This window comes from Canis lupus, chromosome 22, assembly GCF_003254725.2.
Source record: "Canis lupus dingo isolate Sandy chromosome 22, ASM325472v2, whole genome shotgun sequence".
NCBI lineage: Eukaryota > Metazoa > Chordata > Mammalia > Carnivora > Canidae > Canis > Canis lupus.
In genome coordinates, this window is record NC_064264.1 from 54644154 (window position 1) to 54667795 (window position 23642).

Sequence of the window (23642 nt, forward strand, 5' to 3'; positions counted from 1 at the left end):
ACAGGTCAATGATAATTAACTATCTCAATCAAAGAAGAATGGATTGATTTTCATTAAACATGTTTTTCATAGACTGGAGTAGTCAGGGAACAGAGAAGATTCTCATAATGCTCCAATATTATTTCCAAATGTCACCTTACCCAACCCCACATATATTCTATTTTTTCTAGCATTGTCTGCTTGCATAATAGTGCAAAATATGAATTGCCTTTCTTCCTTCTGTACACAGAATGCCAAAACATTCTGAACATTGGTGTGTGAATTAAAATATATTAAGGTTAGTTTTACAGATGAGAAAATCGAGATTTCAAGAAAGATGAAGAAAAGTTCCTAACTTCTAAAAGCTAAAAAATGATGCAGTTGGACTCAGGGAGGTCTAATCACAAACCCTTTCTTCCTCTACTGTTCATATCAAATCCCACATAAATGATGGCAAGGGATGAAGTACTCTCAGTACTAACGGTAATACTAATAAAAAGTCTGACATTTGTAGTACCAGCAAAATGATGGCTCTCTCTTCTTAGCTCCCTAGTATCTGTCCTGACTTGCATGGTCTCATTTCCAATAGTCACAGGGGCCCTGCAAGACTGTCCTATCTATGTTATAAAAGAGAATACCTGAGTCAGAGAGGCAAAGCCAACGGGCCACGTTCCCAGTGTTACCTTGAATCTAGCTCATGTTTCTACCATTATGAAATAACTAGTCAAAGAAATGACTTCACAGTATCACCAATTAAACTGTTTCACAGTATTTTTTTTTCTGTTTCTTTCTGTTATTTTTCTGGTGAATTACTGAATGATCTCCAAGCAAGTGGACAAATGGCTTAATACAATTTCTTTATTGACACCCACAACCCTATTCAGCCATTCTGACTAATTGAGTTTTTGGAGCAAATCTGAACAGTTGTTTGTCATTCAATAAGTGTCTCAGCTATTGATTAATAAAAATTACATCATAGGCTGCTTATCAAATCACATGTGGAGTAATCTGCATTGTTCACATTGCCATGAAATTGTGGTAACCCAGAGAAATTTGCCTCTTTCTTTGACCACTGGCCAAAATCAGTTAATTTTTAAATTCTGTCTAATTTTTTAGACAGAAATCATAGGCCATATCTCATTTATCTTATTTTTTATATACCTGGGTTTTACCCTGAAATTTAGATATAAAATATATAATACTATATATATTATATATTTATATATTATATATATAATCACTGGTGACGTTAACTGCATATGTGGATATGAACTGATGGGGAACACTTTAGAAATAGGATGTCAACTTTAAGCAACTGATGAAAATGAAGATGCCAGTAGAGCTAGAGGGTGCTTTTGAAGGAATATTACCTCCATACATGTCTGTTTTAAGGAACAGGTACACTGGTCATTCACATTGTTAAATGAAAATCTCCTGCTTTGAGAAATAATAATAAAAGAAAGTAGAGAAAGGAAAAAAAAAGAAAGGACAGGAAAGCAAATACCAACATACACAGTTGAATATAAGATGTGTAAGATATGGGCTATCTCACTATTTTTTAAGTTCATGGTTTCCACATGTGCTCTGCTCTAATATTTTTAGGAGCATGTGGCCAAAGTGAACCTATCTGAATTGTTTTCAAGAAGGAAACTAACTAAAAAGTAAATAAAATAGTCACTAAACTTCCCATTCTGGGCATCATTATTAGGTACTGATTTTTTTTTTTTTTTTAAAGATCATTTGAGTGTAAGTGCCACTGGTGGTCATACAGCTGTATTCTCCTTTCTGCTTCTTTCTTATGGATGACTCAACACTTAGTTATTTCAATAATCACAAAACAGATTGGAGCAGCTACCTCTGAAATACCTCTCTTTCTTCCACATCAGCTTTGGGAAGAGTTTGTGGCTATTAGCTCTACCTACCTAACTACCATACTTCCATTTCTCCTGCGTTCACTTCAGGACTGGGAAGAGGTTCAAATTCCTCTTTGGACACTTGTGAAGATTAATTTGCCTGAGAACAGGAATAAAAAACTAGGGTAGTTGACTCCCCTAGTATTAAAAAAATATTAAAATATTTTAAAAGGTGCAAAACACCTGTGGGAATTAAACTTGAAACCCGTTATCTGTACATTGATGGAAAATAAGCAGATTTAGAACTTCAGTTATAATTGTGCAATTACATAGTCATACTCTGCATTAAAGACCGATCTCTCGATCTTTGTTTTAGATTGCTATTGGACTATTTTATATTTTAACATCTAATAATAAAGCTGAAATAGCTAAAGAAAACATGTTGTATCTTATCTGGAAACACAGGAGACTGTTTTTACTTATCAGCGACTAGAAGTTTGTGGTCTAAAGAAACTATGTATGTGCTAAGCACACATGGAGATAGATATCCAAATTTAATTTAAATACTTGGCAAGTACCAGCAATCACTGCCTGGCTGATATGCACTTCAGATGTCTCCCGGTCTGCTCGGTGTCATTCTTCTATATGTTCAGAATGAGTCCAGCAAAAATGGTTTACAATGAGCACACACACTGTGTCCACAATATTCCTTCATTTATTAAAAATAGAAAAAAATATCTGGGAGCTGTCTCATGGTAGCAGAGTCTTGCTGATATTAAGGGAAAAAAACATTTTGGGTTTGATGGTTTGTGAAAAGAAAAAAATAGACATAATTTGATTTGGCATATTCATTCTAGCTATGTCCTTAATAGTGCTTCCCCCCCCCGCCCCCCGCCCCCTGCAAGGTATGCATTTTTTTTTTTCTGTGTAGTTTCCCTTTTTCACATAAATAAAACTCAGTTGGCCTTCTTAAGAATTTTTTTTAGCATTTTTAAATTACTGGTAAAGTGGTAACAAGAGTGTTTCATAGGCTTTCCAAATATCGTATTTAAAAATGATATTTGAATCAGATTTTATCCATTTTTAAACTAAAATTACAAGATAATATGTATATTGAGATGTTTAAGACCACCAACATGGCCATACTTTATGCTGCCAGGTTAATTAGTTTTTATGTGCACCTCAGAACATTCCTCCTGTCATCTCTATGCAAATATCTGAACTGCTAGCAAATGTGTCATTTATTAGCAAAGTTGTAACTCTGCAGTGGTCTTTCTTTACAATTTAGCTCTACACATGTTTGTGCATGTAAAACTGGTACAGGTGAATACGCTAATACATCACATGTGGGCCACGGTCCATTAAGCATCAAGCAAGGATGACGTCCATCTGCCTGGCATATGATCTTCACATGCACACATGTCAGAGGGAACGCCAAATGGGTCTCACCATCACGGCCAAGTCTGGAAGACAGCTTTTGCTTTACGTTTGGAGTGATTCTTGTCTTCCTTTTACATTTATGACAAATACTTGGAGCGATTTTTAGATCCCTTAGCCATAACATTTTGACACAAAATTTTCTATTACTCCTCTTTAACTCTTTTGATTATGTACATTTGAGATGTCTCTGAGGTTGTGAAGCAAGTCGATAGCAAACAGTTACCATTAGTGACTATAGATGTGTGGAAATCAAGATCTTCTCCATCTTATACAACCAAAACCAAAGAAGAAAAGATTTAAAGGCTTGCCAAAAATATTTAAAACAGAGACAGGCATGGCTAAGGGAAACAGTGTGGGAATTATCACAAGGGTAGAGTCTGAGGAGGTTCTGAAGGGAAGAAAAGGCAGAATGGACAGATAACGTCAAGGATTATTTCAAAATATCAGCCGTGGTTAAGGCAATGGCATTTTCTTAAATGTTGTCTCTCACATTTTGGAAGCATTTATCGTGTTCCTGAAAGATAGGTAAAAGAAAGAATATGTCAAGATTGTAACTTTGCAGAAAATGATATTTTGTTTCCGTTTCAAATCCTGTATTTCCTTAGATAAAAAAAAATCAATGAAAACTGGAAATTTCACATTTGGAAAGCTTGAAAAATCTCAAGGAGAAAAATCAGAATCAAATTTTTAATTCCAAATTCTTTGAAATATATACTTGCTTGTTTAAACAAAACAAAACTAGGAGATCTGAAGTAGGATCAACTCAGAAGTTGAGCTTCACAACAGGGGTAATTATTACCCTAATAAATAATGGAGAAAAAAATCTTAGTAGGTGGGACCATTCCAACCTGCATCTATCTAAAAATGGGTTCTTGTTATGATAGGAGTAACTTTACCTTCAAGAAAAAAACTTTACAGTCTAGTTTTAGATGTTACCAAGATGTTACCAAGCCAGTTTAAAAATGAACTAAGTATTTTTCAAAAAATGAAAATACCGAAAATACCATAGCAATCAGTCCTCTGGTAAGGGAAGCTGTCAAGAACTCCCCCAGGGATTCCATAGCATCAGGAAAATGCAGAGGTTTCCAAATTATCTATGACCCTATGTTTCTCAAGAGCACTTCTCCCCACCTGGAAGCAGCCCCCATCCTCTAAGAAGACAAGACCAGGACCGGTTAACTCCCACTCTTCAGGATTTTAACATTTCAATATGTTAAGGACACAGTCTTCAACATCACCTGAAAGTGGTCCTCAATTTATTAGACAGAAGCTATTGAGCTGTTGCAGGCCTTTTAAACTAACAACAGCAATAAAAAAAGCAAGTTTAAGAATGCCTAAGTTCCTGTCTCTACTAAATAGATATTAAAATATTTGGCACAAAATCTATACTGAATCAATATTTTGATAAGCTTCTTAGGAAATCATAGAAGTGGAATAGTACGTACTTATCTTGGACTTCAACTTAAAATCTCATTGATTCCTCAAAATGAAGAAGCAAGACTCTTCCTTAGCTTTGTGCATTATTTGATGGTGTGACATTCTGGAAAAGGCAAAAGTCTGAGGACAAGAAAAAGATCAAGGGTTTCAGGAGAGCAGGGGGGAATAGCCAGGCAGAACACAGAGTTTTAGGCAGTGACGGTACTCTGTAAGATATCCCAGTGAGGGATAGCCAAACCCACAGAAAGTACAACAGCAAGGGTGCATCCGACGCTACGCTGTCAGCTGTGGATAGCTGTGAAGCAGCAGTGCAGGGTCATCTTTAGTAAAAGATGTACCTCCCACCCCCCCGCCCCAGTGAATACTGTTGATAATGGAGGAGACCATGCACATGGGAAATCTCTGCACTTTCTTAATTGTGTTGGGAACCTAAAAATTGCTCTTAAGGAATAAAGACTTAAAAAAGAAAGAATTAAGTGTCATAGAAAACTATGAAAAACTCAAGGACAATTGATCAAGGAACAGGAATGTACCTCCTTTAAATAAGGAAAGAGAGAAAAAGACAAGGGGAAGGATAACACAGTGGGAGAGTAATGTGACCTGTTGAGTGATGGCCATGACATTATTAAGTCATAAAGGAATTGAAACGGAAGGAAACACGATGTAATTTTAACAATTAGCAATCCCAGTGCACAATAGAAACAGCATTACTTTATCATCTTTCATTGTATGAAAACATTAATACCAAACATCAAAGAATCACGCAAACTATTAATAATGCACTTACATGGACTGGTGTGGGCAGTATAAACAGAGGTATCTATGGCAGCTCATGCTAAAGTGCTGGCTGATTTCTCTCAGAGGGCTGCACAAATCGATTCTAGAGAGAATTGCTTAGTTCCCTATCACAGATCATGTACTTAAGCACAGGATACCTTTTATTTTTTTTATTTTTGTTTTGTTTAAAGATTTTGTTTATTCTTTCATGAGAGACACAGAGACAGAGAGAGAGGCAGAGACACAGGCAGAGGGAGAAGCAGGCTCCATGCAGGGAGCCTGACATGGGACTCGATTCCAGGACTCCAGGATCACATCCTAGGCTGAAGACAGCGCTAAACTGCTGAGCCACCAGGGCTGCCCCAGGATACCTTTTAAATAAACAGGGTTCTTGTCTGTCATTATTCACATTGTGTAGCAGTGACCCCAAATCAAGAGAGCAAAAGAAGAAACCGGGAAGAAATATTCCCATAAAGAAAGAGAATGTTATGTTGTGATGTCACATGTGTTATCTTCTCAAAAACGCACTCTGTACCACTGGAGGCAGAGGTCATGGCCAGAAAGCACAGGGCTTCAGGTGGGTGAGAGGAACACAGAGCTGGTTCTCTCCCTTCAGAGCCTTGTCCAGAGTCAGCTTACCTCGTCACATGCTCTTAGGCTCCACATTATGGGAATGAAAACCAATCCTTGGAATCAGTAACATTTAAGTGACAGTCGGTAAAGGGGACAATTACCTGAGAGAAGGTTGTGAAGTGTAGCTTCTGGGGAAAAGGAAAGTTAAAAGAAGTTAATATGAGGTATAAGAAGAAAATAAGCTTTGCCCATAGCTGTTACCTTTCCTCCTTCCCGTGTCAATGCCGCCTGCACATCTATGTTAAAAATGCATTCTGAATCATACTAGATACTCTACTTTACTGAAGAATTCAATTTATAATGTGGGTTACTGTGATTCTTAGAATTTCTAGGGGTCCGCAGTAGAGAACTTTATAGTCTTATGCTCTAAATCAAGCAGAAAAATATATATGCATACATATATATTCATATGCTGTGAGCCAAGTAAAAATGCATACATCTATATTCCCATTCTCAGATTTACATGAAATATACAGACATATACATTCTTGCCTTTTAATAATACCTTTTGCCTTATTTCAGACCAATGGTTTTACATTTTTCTCTTCCTCACTATTTTAAAATGCAACTTATTCATCCCATCCTGATTTTCTTTTCTGTGTTTTGTCATTAAGACAATACAAGGAAAGAGAAAAATGGAAGAGAAATAAAAAGAGGAGAAAGAAATTGAACACCTAAACTTCCCTAACTGTTTTCGGGCTATTTAACATGTATCCCACAAAGTATTGTAGCATATAGCTTGCAGAGATTTTGACCAAATACAGTAAGATTTTATTTAATCTTTATGAGGGGTACTTTAAAGTTTATAATCAAGACTTTTAAGAAACCACAATGCTTCAGAAGAAAGCCTAAACTGTATTTATAGCTTTGTAAATAACCTCTAGAATACACATGCAAATAAGCCTTCCCGTATGGAGGAAAATAATAAAGCAGAGAGCATTTTCTAATGAACGACAGAAAAGTGTGTTATGAGACGCCCGTTTTAATGAGTTCAATTACTCACCTACCCCGGATCTCTCTACTCTTCGAGATCAAACTATTCTGATCTTAGAGGGTATTACTTTGCTTTCTTAATTCATAGCTGTTTCCTATCCGATTGCCAGGTTTTTTAAATAAAGGGATTGTGAGAATTTCCACACTGTTTTGGAAGCAGATGTAATCATGCATCTCCTCCAGCATCTAAAAGGTGGCCTCTAACCTAATTGGAAACTCTTGCATAGAGGAATTTCCTTTAAATAGTAACGAGTATCATTTTTTTTTCTTGAACAGCTGTAGAGTGTTAGCAAGAATAGTTTCACTCTATTTTCCCAAAATTTGTGCTAAGTGCTAATCAGATTACAAATTCAAATGATAAAATCAAGCTAAAGGGGAAACTTGAAAAAAAAAAAAAAACAAGACCAGTCTAAGCAGTGAACAAATAGCCTTAACCTTAAATTATTATTTTTATAATATGTACATAAAGAATATTCACTTTTTCCATGAATCATAGTTGCCAGGGCCATACCTCTCAAAGGGAGATTAGACAACACAGTCTAATTAATTCCGTAGCTGTTGGAGGCAAAAACTATCAGACAATAGGTAATGCATTAATTTGACTTGACTTTTAAAGAAAACAACAAAAAATTTAAGACAAAAAGGAAGCTTTTGTTGTTTTATTGTAGTTGATTACTTTGGGAATTTACCAATAGAATAATTTTGCTATTTTCAGCTTGTTGTTAAGTGCTTCTTCCCTGGATGCCTAGGTAGGCACAGAAAATACCTTTTAAAGCTTGGGATATTGCCATTTCCTGTAAATGTAGCCACATAGCAGTGTGAGGTCTAAAGGTCTGTTTCTTTTACATTTTGACGGCTTACATTACGCCTGTCATACTAAAACCAACAGAAAAGCAAAGGAAGGAGAGGGACTTCTGGTCACCCTCTTTCCTCCACTGAAGCCCATTAGGGGCTGCCTGAGTCCCCGCCCAGGGCACCTGAGCCTTAGGCATCATCTTTTATAAAGAATAGTCTGTCTTGTTAGAAGGAGAAAGGGCACAGAGTATGCCCCAATGTTCTTGCTTTCTAACCAACTTTCTTAGGCATATTCCTTGTCCTTGTTACAGCTGTAACTTCCCTCTTTTTTCAGTAGGTATGAGGGAGGCTGGTTATTGCTTTTTGATATTGTTGATGCTACTGCAGCAGTACTTCCCAATTTCCAAGAGAATCCCTGTGCAGCTACGGAGACCAGCAGAGCAGGGCACAGGAACCAGGCACTCTTAGGAAACCCCACTGTGCCTACATAAGTCCTTACTCTGTGGTTCCCAACACTCACTACGCTTGCTTTCTCTCTCCCTTTCAGTTCTTCTTTGAATATTCACCTAGGAATTACTTTTTTTTTTAAAGATTTTATTTATTTATTCATGAGAGACACACAGAGGCAGAGACATAGGCAGAGAGAGAGCAGACTCTCTGCAGGGATCCTGATGCAGGACTTGATCCCAGGACCCCTGGAATCACGTCCTGAGCAGAAGACAGATGCTCAATTACTGAGCCACCCAGGTGCCCCTGGGAATTACTAATTTTTTAAATTTCTCTTCTCAAAACTGAGCAAGCTACTCTAAGCCCAGTCTAAGTCAATGAGTTAGGCTTGCTTTCTTCTCTCATTTTGCTACATATACAATCACTGACTATACTCACTCTATTTGAATATGTTGTATAATTACTCAAACCCATGGTATCGCTAAATATACTGACATTATTTATCAATTACCTGTATTATGCTAACCATTGTTTGAAGACCTCTGGCTTGATATCATGCCTTTTAATGTTGACATCTCCAAGATCTAGCCCTGATTAAAGCACCTAAAAGATGCACAGGATGTATTCGCAGAAAGAGCTAAGGCAGATTTGGTTGCCAGGACCCCTGTGTGGCTTCAAGCAATGGTTTCTTCTTCTTTGGGTAGGATTCAGACCCTCTTTCCCTTTTCTCCAGGTCCTTGAGACTTGGGATTTTTATGGTTGAATAGATGATTATCAAATGACACTGTTGTTTTCTTTTCCTTTTATTTTGGTAGTTTTACCATTTCTTACTTTTAATTTTATCTTTATTTTGGAGTTACTTTTTAAAATTTTAATACTGATTCTGAATTGGCTATAATAGAGCCCAGAGGAAAAGCATTTCTCTACCAGCTTGTTGCCCAGATTCATATTAGCACTATTATCATCTCAGAGATGCCCTCCGGAGGGAACAAGAAAACACTTTCTCAACAGGACTCAAGTCATCAAAGTCAAGAATCTATAACCAACACACCATTAATGAGAAGGGAAGCAATTAATTCCCATGCATTGACACTTATATTTGAATATATCATGGAATTATATTGTGGTGCTCCTAACTGCTAAATTACATTTATTTTAATGCTAAACTGCCTAAGACCTTTTAGGGAGATTAGAATCAGTGGTAGGTTATGCAACTACTCTAAAATTAAAGGCTTGCTTCAGATAATCCAAACCCTGGTAAATGATAGCTAAATTGCTCTCATTCATCACCTCTAAAGACCTAGTATATTAAAATAGCATGTGGAGGCTGCGAATCTTAGTCCAAATCATAGATGTATAAGAATATTCCATTATTCTGTTTTCTATGGTATCAGTGTAATTTTGAGGTTAGTCAAATACTGTTCTTAATTTCAGTCTTATAAAGTGCAAAAGTACGTGTGTGGAGGGGGCAGGGAAGAACTATACTCATGGGTGTCCTGTTTTGTCTCTTTCTGGGACCAAAAGCTTTTTGTGAGGTCCTGTCTGCTCCGATTACCTAGTCACAGTCCTCTTTGGCCTTGAGCAATAAGCCATATGAGGATCTCCACTGCTCACCGCTCTTTTCTTTCCCCTTGCCTGAAGACTATCTCTCACTCTAAACTGCTGATTCCAAGTCAACCTGTTTTCCCCAACAAACTACCTTTTTTTGTTTGTTTGTTTTCCCCCAGCTCTTAAAATGATATAAGTGCACCTACAGGATTAGGTTTGGGAAATACATAAGGAAAAAAGGTGGGCAACTTTTGTCCATAGGAAGAAAGAAAAGACAGATGCTAAATGAAGAAATGAATGCCTGGAAGCACTATTCATCCACAATTAAAGTGGAGATTGGAAATTTACCTATCTGGTCTAAGTCCTTCAGTCATGCTGGTTACTGCTCTGGGTTTCACATGCAACCCAGATTAGTGCGTTTCAATTACTAGAATTTAAAGTGTGGGAAAGATTAGTTCCAGAAACAGAGGAGAAAACAGTAAAGCAAAAATGTGCTCCAACTCTGCCTTGCTAATTAAAATATAGCAATCTTTACGACTAATGTCTAATATAATTGTTTCAAGTACAATGTAATTTAATCCAAGATCAAGTACTAATTTCCTACAAAGAGGAAATCTGTCCCCAAATTCAAATTGATGGATGAATCCCAAATTGGATCACAAGGACACCTGATAAAATATGAATGGATTAGTGAGAGAAAAATCATCACTGCCAGCAAAATAACTAAGAATGTGTTCCTCACAACAATGGGCAATAGGCTAATGGCATCGTCTTACTAAAATAATGGCACATTTACTTATTATATAAGATGTAAATGAATAACTCAAATGACTTAAAACTTCTTAAAGCATATGCTGGAGTAATCAAAACTCTATAAATTAGTAGTTGTTAAAACCATCTCCAGTCCTGGCTAGGTCACTTACTGTGATGTTATTTTATGCATCAGTTTTCTGATCTTTAGAAGGGTTAATAAAAGAAACTACTTATAGTGGGTAAGGTTAAATTAGCTGATACAACTACTGTGCTTAAGAACAGTAAGTTTTGTATGAAAGCTGTCTATCAGCCTAACCAGCTTACAAACAGTCTGCAGAAAAATAATGGATATTACAGAGCCTTTGTATAAATAAATAAAAAAAAAAGGAGGTATCCCTAAGTAGAAGCCATCCTCAGCCTACATGGGTAGCCTGAACAGCTACCAAATCCTTTAAAGGCGCCATTATGCTTTGGCTAGAATTGCAAGAGCCAAGACTTCTCTCCATGTGTGCCTGACTGTGGGTGTTTTCACCCAACCCAAATGCTGAGCTCCCCCTGAAGCCAAGAGAAACAAAATTTGCAGTCACCATTTTGGTAGTTACTATTTGGAGGAGGGAGTTCATGGAAAATGACATTCTAACATATCCAGTTGTGGGAACAGAAATCCTTTCCTAATCAAACACCATCCCCTTTGCCCTGAGAATAGAAACATTTATGAATTGCCTGGTATGCTCTACATTCTCCTGTAAGATGGGGGAAGAGGCAGAGATACACACTCTTGAGCTAAGAGGGTGAGATGTGCATCACCAACGCCTGGACAAATGACCTTCCATCTTCTTCTGTTCCTTTCTCTTTCTTCTACATAGTTGGCCGTGAAAGTGTGTGTGGTTGGAGCCATGATGGTTTTTCCATCACTCCTTCCTCAAATAAAAATATTCCTTGTTGGGCCCCTGGGTGGTTCAGTCAGTTAAACATTTGCCTTTGGCTCAGGTCATGATCCCAGGGTCCTGGGATCAAGTCCGACCTGGGGCTCCCTGCCACGTGAGGAGTCCACATCTCCCTCTGTCCCTCCCCCTGCTCATGCTTGTTTTCTCTCTCTCTCTGAAATAAAATATAAAAAAAAAAAAAAGAATTCCTTGTGCGGCAGCCCAAGTGGCACAGTGGTTTAGCACCGCCTTCGGCCCAGGGCCTGACCCTGGAGACTGGGGATCGAGTCCCATGTCGGGGTCCCTGCATGGAGCCTGCTTCTCCCTCTGCCTGTGTCTCTGCCTCTCTCTCTCTCTCTCTCTCTTTCTCTCTCTCATGAATAAATAAATAAAATTAAAAAAAAATTTTCCTTGTTGAATTTGTTTGAAGCCCTCCCTGACTCCTTGCTATTCCTGAGCCCAGAGGTCAGATTACTCAGAAAAGCCACCATATGATAGAACCAGGATTGATATGGTGCCTGGCATGGGGCTGGAAGGAAGATGTGCCTCTCAAACTCTGGACACCAACACTTAAACCTTTGCATGATGCAGGCCATTGCAGTTTGTGGTGGGTATAGCTTCTGTTAAATTGAGTGCTTGTAATATTTTTCCCTCACTTAATGAGTTTAAAAAGGAATTTGTTATTTGCTATCAAATCTAGTTATGATTAGATGATGCCGCTAGCTTTATAAAATGTTTTCCCAAAATGGGAAGGACTAAAAGAGGTAAATAATTGTGTAGGTCATAAATAAGAAAACACATCTAAGGTATAAAGCAGGGTGTCAGCGATAAGAGCCCAATAATGTTAATGGAAAACATAACAGCACGTTTCCTCTATTTGGGAGAAGGTCCTTTGCCATGTTTGGAATTCTTTCAAAAATGTGGAGGTAAACATTTAAAGAGTTTAGGGACTTTTTTTATTTTTGCCCAAGTGTTACTTTTATTTCCCCCAAAATGCAAAACACTGTTCCAAAAACAACACGGGGTTTTAGAACACTCATCTGTTTCTATAAAAGAAAGTAATATTTTGATCAAATGAAGATATACATGAGTTAATTAAATTTACCATTTACATCATCCTAACATGTACACGTTGCACTTTAGAAAAAGTTATAGGAAATTGCATTAAACCAAGTGAAATAAATGTTTGCTGTTAGGAACACATTTCACATTTTACCCACAGCATAATACAGTCACTTGATGATTTGGGGTGGTTGATACACAGCTCACATAAGGATTTCTAGGCCTTACTTTGGTCCTGGCCTCTCTTTTGTGGAAGAAGATAGTAAAAAATGTACAGATGGAGGGAATTTTCAGGTATCAAATATCAAACAAGAACATACGAACTTAACACAACAATTCTCCCCTGTAATGTACTTTTATTTTCTCAGTGTTTTGTTTTTTTTTCATTGTTAGGAATTTTTTTACTTAACTAATACTGGGTTCTTATAGTATATTGTAAATCTCATCTGACTTTTTCATGTATCTATCAACAACAACAGGTGCTACCCGATTTTCTCACTGAACACGCCTGTAGCCACAAACATGCTCACCTTCCCTTTGGCACCTTCTTTTTTTTTTTTTTTTTTTGTGTGTGTGTTTCAATATTTTATTAAAATAGCACATTTAACCACTGTTAACCAAGAATACGTTAACTTTGTCCCCCCGCCCCCAACTTTGGCACCTTCATACCTGTCATTCCCACTGCCCTGAATGCCCCTGGCAGCCCCTACACCACCTGTCCTTGGAAGCAATGCTCAAGGTTCATCAGCGGTTTTCCTCTTCTAGAAAGCCAGGGTTTCCTCTGCACACGCAAGCATGGATGTGTGCTTTTTTGCCATTTCCACTTCCACCTGCCCTGTGATTAATTTCATGTCACTATTGTCTTGTCCCTGAGCAACAGAGTGACTCCCGTGAAGGCGGGTCTCTTCCACACCTTAATAGCCTCTAAGCCAAATACAGCATCTGTTAACCATCTGGAATATAGTAGATGCTTAGTAAATGTTCATTATAATAGTGAATAATCAAGGCATGAGCTAAGACATTTCCAAACTAAGGAAGGTTCAATTAGAAGACTATTTATATCTAATTATCACCTAAGAGAAAATTTACATTTCAAACATGAACGATTTCATCTGCGCTCTAGGAAGCTCACTCTTAGTCATTCTCAAATGTAAAAATGGCTTTTGGCTTTTCCTTCTACTCAAAGTCATTAAGCAGGACGTAAATGCAAGCACTCAAGTATTGTTCTTTTTTTTTTTTTAAGATTGTATTAATTTATTTGTTTATTTAGAGCTTAAGTGAGGCAGAGAGAGAAGGAGAAAGAATCTGAAGCAGGCTCAAGGCTCCCTCTCACAACCCTGAGATCATGACCTAAGTCAAAAATCAAGAGTCAGACACTTAACTGACTGAGCCACCCAGGGGCCCCTCAAGGATTATTCTCGTTTCTAAGATCTACTCTCAGGCTGACCAAACTGGAACTTTGGCTTGAATAGCATCTTTTAGGTGTCAAGACTTCACATAAATTCTATCTATATTTTTCTTAATAAGAGAGCACTCTATACATATTTAATAAGTAGTGTCTAAGGGTAACTTAGTGTCTTTTATTACAGAAGATGCTAAACATTTGTCTTCTGCATAGCTCGATGAAACTGTGACAATTAATGGCTTGGGAGTCTCGTCCCGCTGTGAACCCTGTGACATTCCCCCGTCCCTCCTTCAAGCATTACACACAGATTTCATGGACTTAATGAAATTTTTAAAGATAAGCTTGGCTTGCTTTTCATCACAAGATGTTAGATTTTTTGATGCTGTGTGTCTGTAGGAGGATTGGCTTTTCATGTGCATAGTAGGAAATTAAACCAGACATTCACCACCTTTGAGTTTCTCAGAGCCACAGTTTGGTGCCGAAAAGTTGCTCATATTCTTAAATGAATTACATTCCCAACTGTTGAAGACTAAAGGGTCCCCTGGAGACAAGAGGGGGATATTGCAAGCTTCTCCATGGGCTCCCCAGGGATACTTCCCTTTACTGCAGTCAGCAGAGAATAGACTGATCACAGAAAATAAGGTATTTCATTTCTTTTTTCAGTTATTTTTACCCATCTCCCTGGGGGCCTTAGCAATCTGAATGAGTCTCCTCTCTGTCAGGTTTAGCCAGGGACCAAGAACCCAGAGGCTGTGAGCAGGCTGTCACCCTTCCCAACTAAAGGCTCACTTAGTTTTTTTGTTTGTTTTTTGTTTTGTTTTGTTTGTTTTGTTTTGTTTTGTTTTGATGGCCTAGAGAGTCCCCAACTTTCCATGTGCAGGTAAATCTGAAGACATTCCTACAAAATGGTGACCAGCATTGGCACCCACTCCTATATCTAAAAACACAACACTTAGAATAAATTCAAATCAGTGAATACTAGCAACTTCAAGACACAATTCCCCAGTCTGTGACTCACTTCTACTACTAATGAGAGTGCAAAAGTAATGATATTTCCTTAGGATTGGTCCTTGTCTCCCAAGCATCATGGAGCCTGCTGCACCTTCCTGGTTGTTCTGTGTACTTGGCATAAAATAGGCAGTCAGCATTCTCTTGCAATGTTTTCCCCAGTCACTCTTTTTCTACTATTTGTGGTATCCATACTTCCCATTATTTGTATGTTAGCTGAAAAATCTCAAAGATTTCCTCCTGAACTGATCACTGGATCTGACACTGGAATGGGGACCGAGCAGGGGATGGAGGGTTGGGGAGGGGGCATCAGCATTGGAAAAATAACCACTAGAGCTGAGAACACTCTTCCTCATCTCTCCTGGCCCTGCACACTCAGAGACTAGCTGGGTCAGGCCCATTCCTGTTCACCTCCTAGCCCCTGAGTGGTGAGAACCTGCTCCTTCAGAGCTCAGCCTCTGGACTGGGTGACAGGAGCCAACAGGCTAGATCTAGTTCAGCCATTCCTAATCCAGAGGAGTTTAGTACCACACCCAGAAGATCTCGCATTTGTTCTGCAGACACTGTAGAAGGTGTTCGTAAAACAGCAATGCCTCATGAACACCACTAACTACCAGGGAAATTTTCCCAGACTCCTCCTACATAGAAATCCCTGAGGAACAGGAGCACAGTGAGGATGAGGTGCCTGGCCTTACTCCACACTCTGGCTGAGCCACACACACTCATAAAATCATTCTGAGTTCTATGCATTTGCCAGTCCCTGCCTTGCAAAGGACCAATGGTCTCCTAGAGGAATAACTCTGATCTTATTTTTTTCACTTTCTCTCTTTTTCTTAATTTATCCTGCCCTTAACAATATTTTTATCTATCCCTGTACTACATACGTTTGACAGTGAATAAACTGACTAATGACAATAGCACCTGCTCATGTGGAACTGACATGCTTTACAGGGTTAGTTTCTTAAAAGTATTGTTTTTTTTCCCCCAAAGGAGATCATTTTTGAGTTTCAAAATAAACATTCTCAGATCAACAGAGATAATCTTAATTTCCCTGGTTGATTCCCAAACAACCTTTGTGGGAGCACATTGCTTATGCATTTTTCTTTTTTCTTGTTGTTTACATCTGAGTTCCTAGAGATTATTTTCGAGAGCCAATAAAAAAGTAACTGCATGTCCTCAAATTCAATGCCTATCATTTACACTTGGAGAGATTTTGAACATTTTCTGAGTTTTCACCTTATTAGTTTCAAATTTAATTCTAGAATGACTTTCGGTTCATCACAGAAATGAGAAATGTGTTTTCTCCTTTCCAACCTGGTACCCAAGTCTAATCAGAGGTCCCGACTTTACCCAGGACACATTCTCTTCCCAGTACAGCTTACAGTTCTCCTGCAAGTTTTCTGTGGCTGCTGCAGCAACCACCACACATCTGGTGGCTTAAAACAACAGAAATGTACTCATTTCAGAGTCTGAAGGTAGGAAGTCCAAAACCAGCATCTCTGAGCTGAAATCATGATGCCACAAAGCCAACACTCTTTTCGGAGGCTCTAGGGAGAATCTGTCTTTTCCCTCCTCCAGCTTCTAGAGGCTGCTGACAATCTGTATCTCTGTGTCTACCCCACCTTCCCCTCTGTCTCTTATGTGATAGCATTAAGGACCTCACTGGATAATCGAGGATCATCTCCTCATCTCAAGATATCTGATCACATTTGCAAAGACTCTTGTTCCAAATTACGCAACATTTGCAGGTTCAGGGGATTAGGATCTGATCTCTTCGGGGAACATTATTCAGCTTATTATAGAGGTGTAAAGAAAGAGAGTAGAAACTAAAGAGGCAATTGACAAAAACCTCCTTGGGACACTGAAAGCATCGGCTGTATTACTGCCAGATGTGTTTGTAACACAGGAGACAATGCCTGTGATTCTGGCAGCGATCATTTTGGCATTGGCAGGAGAGATTTCAGATCCACACATCAAACATGAGAAGCCTCAGAACAGCTATCAGCTGGCATTAACAAGTCTCATATGGACAGAGACGGCGGCAACCGTAATTAGGCTGGGCATTGGCACCGGTGCCTCTTTTGTCGGACTGCTCAGTGGCAAAGGCATAATTGATAGATATTACTGGCACGGGTTCCAATTCAGGCTTCAGAATCAAGAGTGGACATTATGACAGTGATTCAGAGGAAGCGAGGAAAAATAGGAAATGCAAAACAGAAAACAAGAGAACGAGCTTGTGGAGCCCTGGAGAGACCTTCCAAATACACATAGACTAAGGCGGAGGCTTCCAAAACTCTCTGAAAGGATTTTGAAGGAACCCAGAATTCCAGCAGCCGAGAGGGCAGAGCTGGAAAAATGCCATTTGATACTATGTTAGCTCCCTGGGCCGGTCCAGCTTGGGAAACACAAGTTGTATAACTATCTTTCTGTCCCTTCGTTTCTTTTTTTTTTTTTAATTTTTATTTATTTATGATAGTCACACAGAGAGAGAGAGAGAGAGAGAGAGAGAGAGAGAGAGGCAGAGACATAGGCAGAGGGAGAAGCAGGCTCCATGCACCGGGAGCCCGATGTGGGATTCGATCCCAGGCCTTCAGGATCGTGCCCTGGGCCAAAGGCAGGCGCCAAACTGCTGCGCCACCCAGGGATCCCTGTCCCTTCGTTTCTATATGATTCATTATCAGCCATGTCACATCATACTAGGGATTTCTATGTGGACCATACATGTTCATGATGTCCTTAGTGCAAATAATTTAGAGTAATTCACTGTGCTGTCATGCTCTAAAACGAGAAAGTTTCCCATAGGCAACTCACTGGTGTGGCACCAAAAATCCACATGAAAAGAGGTTCAGACATATTTGATTTTCTCAGAAAGGACTTCAAGAATACTCTGAGCCACCATCAGTGTGCCTCTCCACTCAGCTAGAGTCCTCACTGTGCTGCACTGGGGTCCATGCACCTTTCCTTACTTGCAGACCTGGCTCGGTGGGGTGCTGCCTTTTTGTGTTGATCCTGGGCACTCGGGCTCTCTGGACCTTCAGGGAATATCCCTTGTGACTTAGTCATCATTTCCATATTCTTGGAGGGCTCACAAACAATGACTTAAGGTTCTATAATAAAATGGTCTTCTCCTTACATTGCAAATGCTTTCATGAAGTATGACACCCTCTACACAGTAAGAAATCCAACCCAATAATGAAACTATTACATTTGAATTTTTACCCCCAGGGCCTTGCATATAATTGGTGCTCAATAAATGTTTTTAAAAAGGAACAATTGAATATATATGGTTATGTGCATGACGGATTAATAGGCAAGCCTCTGGAACTGGAAAATCCCAAATACAAATTTTTGTTCCCCATAGATGGAAATAACTTGACACTTCGGGTAAAACTTTCTAAATGCTTTATCTCGACTCTCATCACAACTAAGTTGTATATAATAACATAAATTTCCCCACACAAACTGCTAAACTGCCTTTGAGATCTCTTCTCCTTAATGGGAAAGGCCTCTTTCTCTTTGCTTTATTTTTTCTCACTGGAGCTGTTGCCAAGAAAAACAGATCAAATGTGGCTGGTCAGCAACGAAGGTGGGTCACCAAGAGTAAAATATGAGAATCAAGCTGGGTACTCGTTTGGAGAGGCATGGCAGGTGGCCAGCTCCCCAAAGAAGAGAAGTTAAAAGACCAGGGAACCGCCATGAAAGGTAGAACTAGGGCCACCATTAGTAGGAAAGCACGAGGCAATTGGCTCTCAGTGCACTGAGATTTGGAGCTAAGGAATTCCAGGGGCGTGGTCTTAGCACCTGAGAGTTTCATCCTCACCAAGATGTTTTCATCTTCACCCTGGTAGGTATAGGATTCCTGCTCTTGGGCGGAAGAACTCAGCCAGTTTGGAATGCTATGACTAACTTATCTGAGCACAAGGAAAAGTAAGCTTTGCTTCCCCCATGTATATAGCAAAGGGCAATGTTTTCCTGGTAACATTTTTCCCTAGAAGATTCTGGACCCACATAGAATCATGCTCCATCATTTTACTTGCATCCAATAACAACAATAACAAAAACACAACCGAACAAAACCAAATGTTTTGCTTTTCGTTTTCTTTTTCTTTTTCCCCTCTAAGAGACAAGTAAGATGCCTTAGGTTCATTTTTCATGAGAAAAATGTGTGTTAATGATGTAAAACATAGAGTGGGGTCAGCTCTGCCCTGCATCGCTGCCCATTGTGGAGACATCTCCAAGAGGTCATGGCTGTATTATATCAATATAATGTATTGTGTTCCTGAAGCACACACCAAAGGGTCTCTTGAGGTGGCCAGTGGGAAGAGTTATTTGGCTTTCCCAGCTTGTCAGGGGATATCAGCTAAATATTGCTTAAGGAATAAACTAGTAGGGATCCCTGGGTGGTGCAGCAGTTTGGCGCCTGCCTTTGGCCCAGGGCACGATCCTGAAGGCCCGGGATCGAATCCCACATCGGGCTCCCGGTGCATGGAGCCTGCTTCTCCCTCTGCCTGTGTCTCTGCCTCTCTCTCTCTCTCTCTCTCTCTGTGACTATCATAAATAAATAACTTTTTTAAAAAAGGAATAAGCTAGTGATAGAGGTAAAGCTACAGTATTAAATGATTTTCTAAACTATTTTTTATAGATACATGATACATTAAAAATCCCTTACACATTTGCATAATAATTATACACAATCCAATTTAAACTGAAAGCATTCATGTTACCTTAAGGAACACTTTCTTTCAAAAGTTTTGCCTTTGACCACTGTTTCATGGCCATAATATCGACATGTTCAATTCAAATCACAGTTGTCTGCTATAAAAATAACAGTTAGGTTTAGCGCTGAAGCCAGTCAGTGCCAGCATAAATCACATAGCTCTCCACAATGCAGGTACTATGTTGCCTTATGGAGCCTGGGCACTGCCAGTGACACAACATGAAACATGCCAAGATGTAGGCAGCCTCACATCTCTGCAGAGGAGCCTGGCAGGGTGTTAAGTCTCCTGCAACACAAGTCCATCAGGCAGCAAGCTAGCAACATCCTTGTAGTCCACCTATGGGGCACACATCTCCCTAATCCTTTGCAAGTTGATGTGTTTTTAATTCCAATATTCTTTAACCTCTGTAGATTATCATTTTGTCCAATTTGGAAACCTAGAACATCTTAGAGGGAAAACAACAACGACAACAACAACAATAAGCAAATTAGCAGCTGACTGTAGGCTTGTGGAATTGGACTCATTGCCCTGGTAGAGAATAATACTTTGAGATTAGACACTGTACATTTTTTCATGTATTCCATAATGGAGCTAAAACTTGTTTTGATTATTTTATTTCTGTGGGTTTTCTGATGGCCAAATGTTATACTCCTGAAATTTTGTTGACTTCTCTGCACTAACTAGAGTCTATTACACCTGGCTTGGCATTCAAGACTTTTCTCCAAAATGCCCTGTTCTTGCTATGCTCGCCTCCCACTCCAATTCCAAATGTGCTTGATTTTCCAGGCACACACAAACCTCGTCCCTGTGCAATGCTGGTCCTATACTCATGATGCTTTCATCAGCCTGTGATGTCTTTCTGTATCTCGCTAACAAATTTCAGTCAATTGGGCACACGTGTATTGATCCCCAGGCCCATTATGGTGTGTGACTCATAGGTAGTGCACATTTGTGTTTGTAAATAAATGATGAAATGGCCATGTACAAATGTTTTCTTAAGTGCTGTAGGGCATAGAAGGATACAAAGGATGTGATCTTTAACCTTAAGGAAATCACAAGCCAGACAGTAAAATAATACTGTAAACAACTATTAAAAATGCATGAAATAAGTTTCATAATCATGAAGATGACACATGAGGCTAGTCTGAAAAAAAATGTTACCAGGAGTTCAGGGAAGGCTTTCTAAGTTGGTGGCATTTAATTTTGGAGCACTGAGATTTAAATCTAAGGAAAGGCATAGCTGGCTTTGGAAAAGCTCTGAGCAGTGCTTTATGGTATGAAAGTGTGAGGCAGGTATTGAGAACGTTCAAGAGGTGGCTGATTGTAATTCCATCCTCAAAGCTTGTGGCAGATCTCATTTCATCATAAAGCTTCTCCTAAGTCCACACGCACTGCCAATGTCGTCCCTGCACTCCCCATTTGTATGTTTATTTGGGGGTTAGATGTATGGATCAGGTCAGGCAAGCTGCAGTTCAGTAACTTGCACACATGAAGTCCCACTGGCTTCACTCGGTGAATGTCACTGATTGCTAAGGCTCTAGCACTGTGTTAGGGGATCAGCTGTACCTAATCTTTACTGACTCCTAGGGCCTCCATGGAGGCCTCCGGTGGACCGTCTGCATTGTCCACATACAGAGAGGGAGAGTTCAGGGACACACCATGCGGGGATGCCCATGACTTCTACCCACATTCTATGACTGGGACTACCTTCTTGCCCTCAGAGATGTACAGTGCCGGGAAAGGCAATGTCCCTGTGCACAAAGGAAGAATCTGGAAAAGGTTTGTGGATGCACAATATTATGTGTGCCACATTGGGTACACACTTATTCACTTGGAACTGGTGACATACCTAAGTGTCTTTGATACTGGAGCAGGTCAGGTCAAAATATCAACTGTCCTTCACAATGAGAGTATCTGAAAATACCATGAGCTATAGATGAATATTTCTAGTTTTACTCCATGTTTCTGTTTTGATCGTTGGATCATCCTTATCCATGAAGATTTTTATAATTTAAAAAAATATTAATATGGTTATACTGACAAAAAATCCTATTTAAAATTATACAAAATGACCATAAATAAAGTCTGGAAACAAAAGTAAATTAACTTGACAAGTGGTCACTGATGTCATATTACATTACATGGTTCATTCAAAGTTACCTCCTTAGAAAACATAGTTTGCATGGTGGGGCTAACAGGCCTATCCCATACTCTTAACCATCAAATTGCTCTTCTCAACACAACTCGGTCTGAGAACATATGAGACATAGACCATTCTGGTCTTCCTTCCTTTATTTTTTCACGATTGTCCTCTCTGTCTACACAGGAATGGCATACTTTCACCTTTTTTGGGTATTATGCCCTTTTGTGCTCCCACTCATCACATGAGAAGAGGATGACTAGGCTAGCCCCCACTGATCCAAAGAGATAGATAGAGACAAGTTGAGCATACCTTCCCACCCCAGATGTCCTAGTCCTTGATATAGGAAGGAAATTATCTATAAAATACTGGGGACATAGGACCCTGATCCGATACATATCAACCATAAAATGCCCAGTATTAACTCACTCAAGGCTCTACCTTTGTCTAGCAGTAGCATGTGTCAGCTCTAAGTGGGCGGCAATGAGAGATACTTTTCCAATCAAAAGTTAATCATAAGAAAAATATTGGGAAAAAAAATAAGAATCCAAGCTATTTTCAACTGTCAGATATATATAAACATAATGAAAAATAAGCTACCAGAGGAATAAAAACATGGGGGCCCTGGAATTCTTAAAAATGGACAAATAATCATTTCCCTAAGATCAGTTTAGTGTAATTGTTTGACCCTCTTTTATGCCTCACTACTGCGAGACTGTAATGTGACTGAGGTGAACATATTCATACTCTGGAGGCAGAAAAAAGGTCCAGGATCACTATAAAAATTGTAGGCTATATGTTTTTAATGGACAACCCATAGTAGCTGGGAGCATATGAGTAGCTGCACAAAATGCGCACCCAGGCAACTCACCCATGCCTTCCCTACGCCCTGAAGATTTCTAATAACACAAGAAATGAGTCCAAAGTGCATTTGTAAGATATTAAATCGGGGGTCTGAAAGCTCAAACCTGGGACAAACCTGCTCACAGCCTGTGTTTGTAAGTGTTTCATTAGAACCCAGCCACACCTGATGTTTCCATGTTATTTGTGGATTCTTTCCTAGAACAGCAGAGTTGAACAGGTGCAACAGAGAGAGTATGTCCCACAAAACCCCAAATATTTGCTATTTGCCCCCTTTTCACAATACTTTTGCCAACCACTATTAAACTACAATCACGCCACGCTTAAAGGCTTTGAGAAAACTAAACTTTGGTCAATTTCCCCCTCTATACAATTAGGTATATTTCGGTAACTAGTGACTGCCTCCTCCATACACTTCTAGTCTCAAAGCAGATTAACAAGCAAAATTTAAGCCCTACATCAAAGTACTTGCTTATGGAATATCAGCTGGATGTTTCCTCATGCCGTCTCTAAAATAACCTGTGCTAAGACATGCTCACATGAACTGTGCCACATATAAATCCTACAATCTTCTCTCCAAACAGGACAGAGAGAAAATCATGGATGTGCCATGAATCACTCTTAAATCCCATCAACAAATATGTAGCAAATTACATGGGCTAGACCCATGAAATCCATGTTGAATTAAAAGTAATTCTTTTTCTCTGTTCACATGAAGAATAAACTCTGATAAGGGAGGCGGTGCTGCAACTTACCCAGTAAATCTGAAGTTCCATTCATGCACAATGATGCTGTGGAAAAGCACATGGTGCTTTCAGGACGAGGGTGGTGGGCAGCCTTCATGTTGCTGATGGAATCTGATGGAAA

At 39.3% G+C, this 23642-nt stretch overlaps 1 long non-coding RNA gene across 1 annotated transcript; it reads right to left on the minus strand.

Moving 5' to 3' along the window:
• Window positions 1-3250: 3250 nt before the first annotated feature.
• Window positions 3251-23642, minus strand: LOC125753378 (uncharacterized). The gene is made up of 4 exons (XR_007405077.1): window positions 23531-23642; window positions 6221-6247; window positions 4718-4829; window positions 3251-3786 (listed from the first exon to the last, which is right to left on the minus strand). It is a non-coding gene; the product is annotated as an uncharacterized LOC125753378 (long non-coding RNA).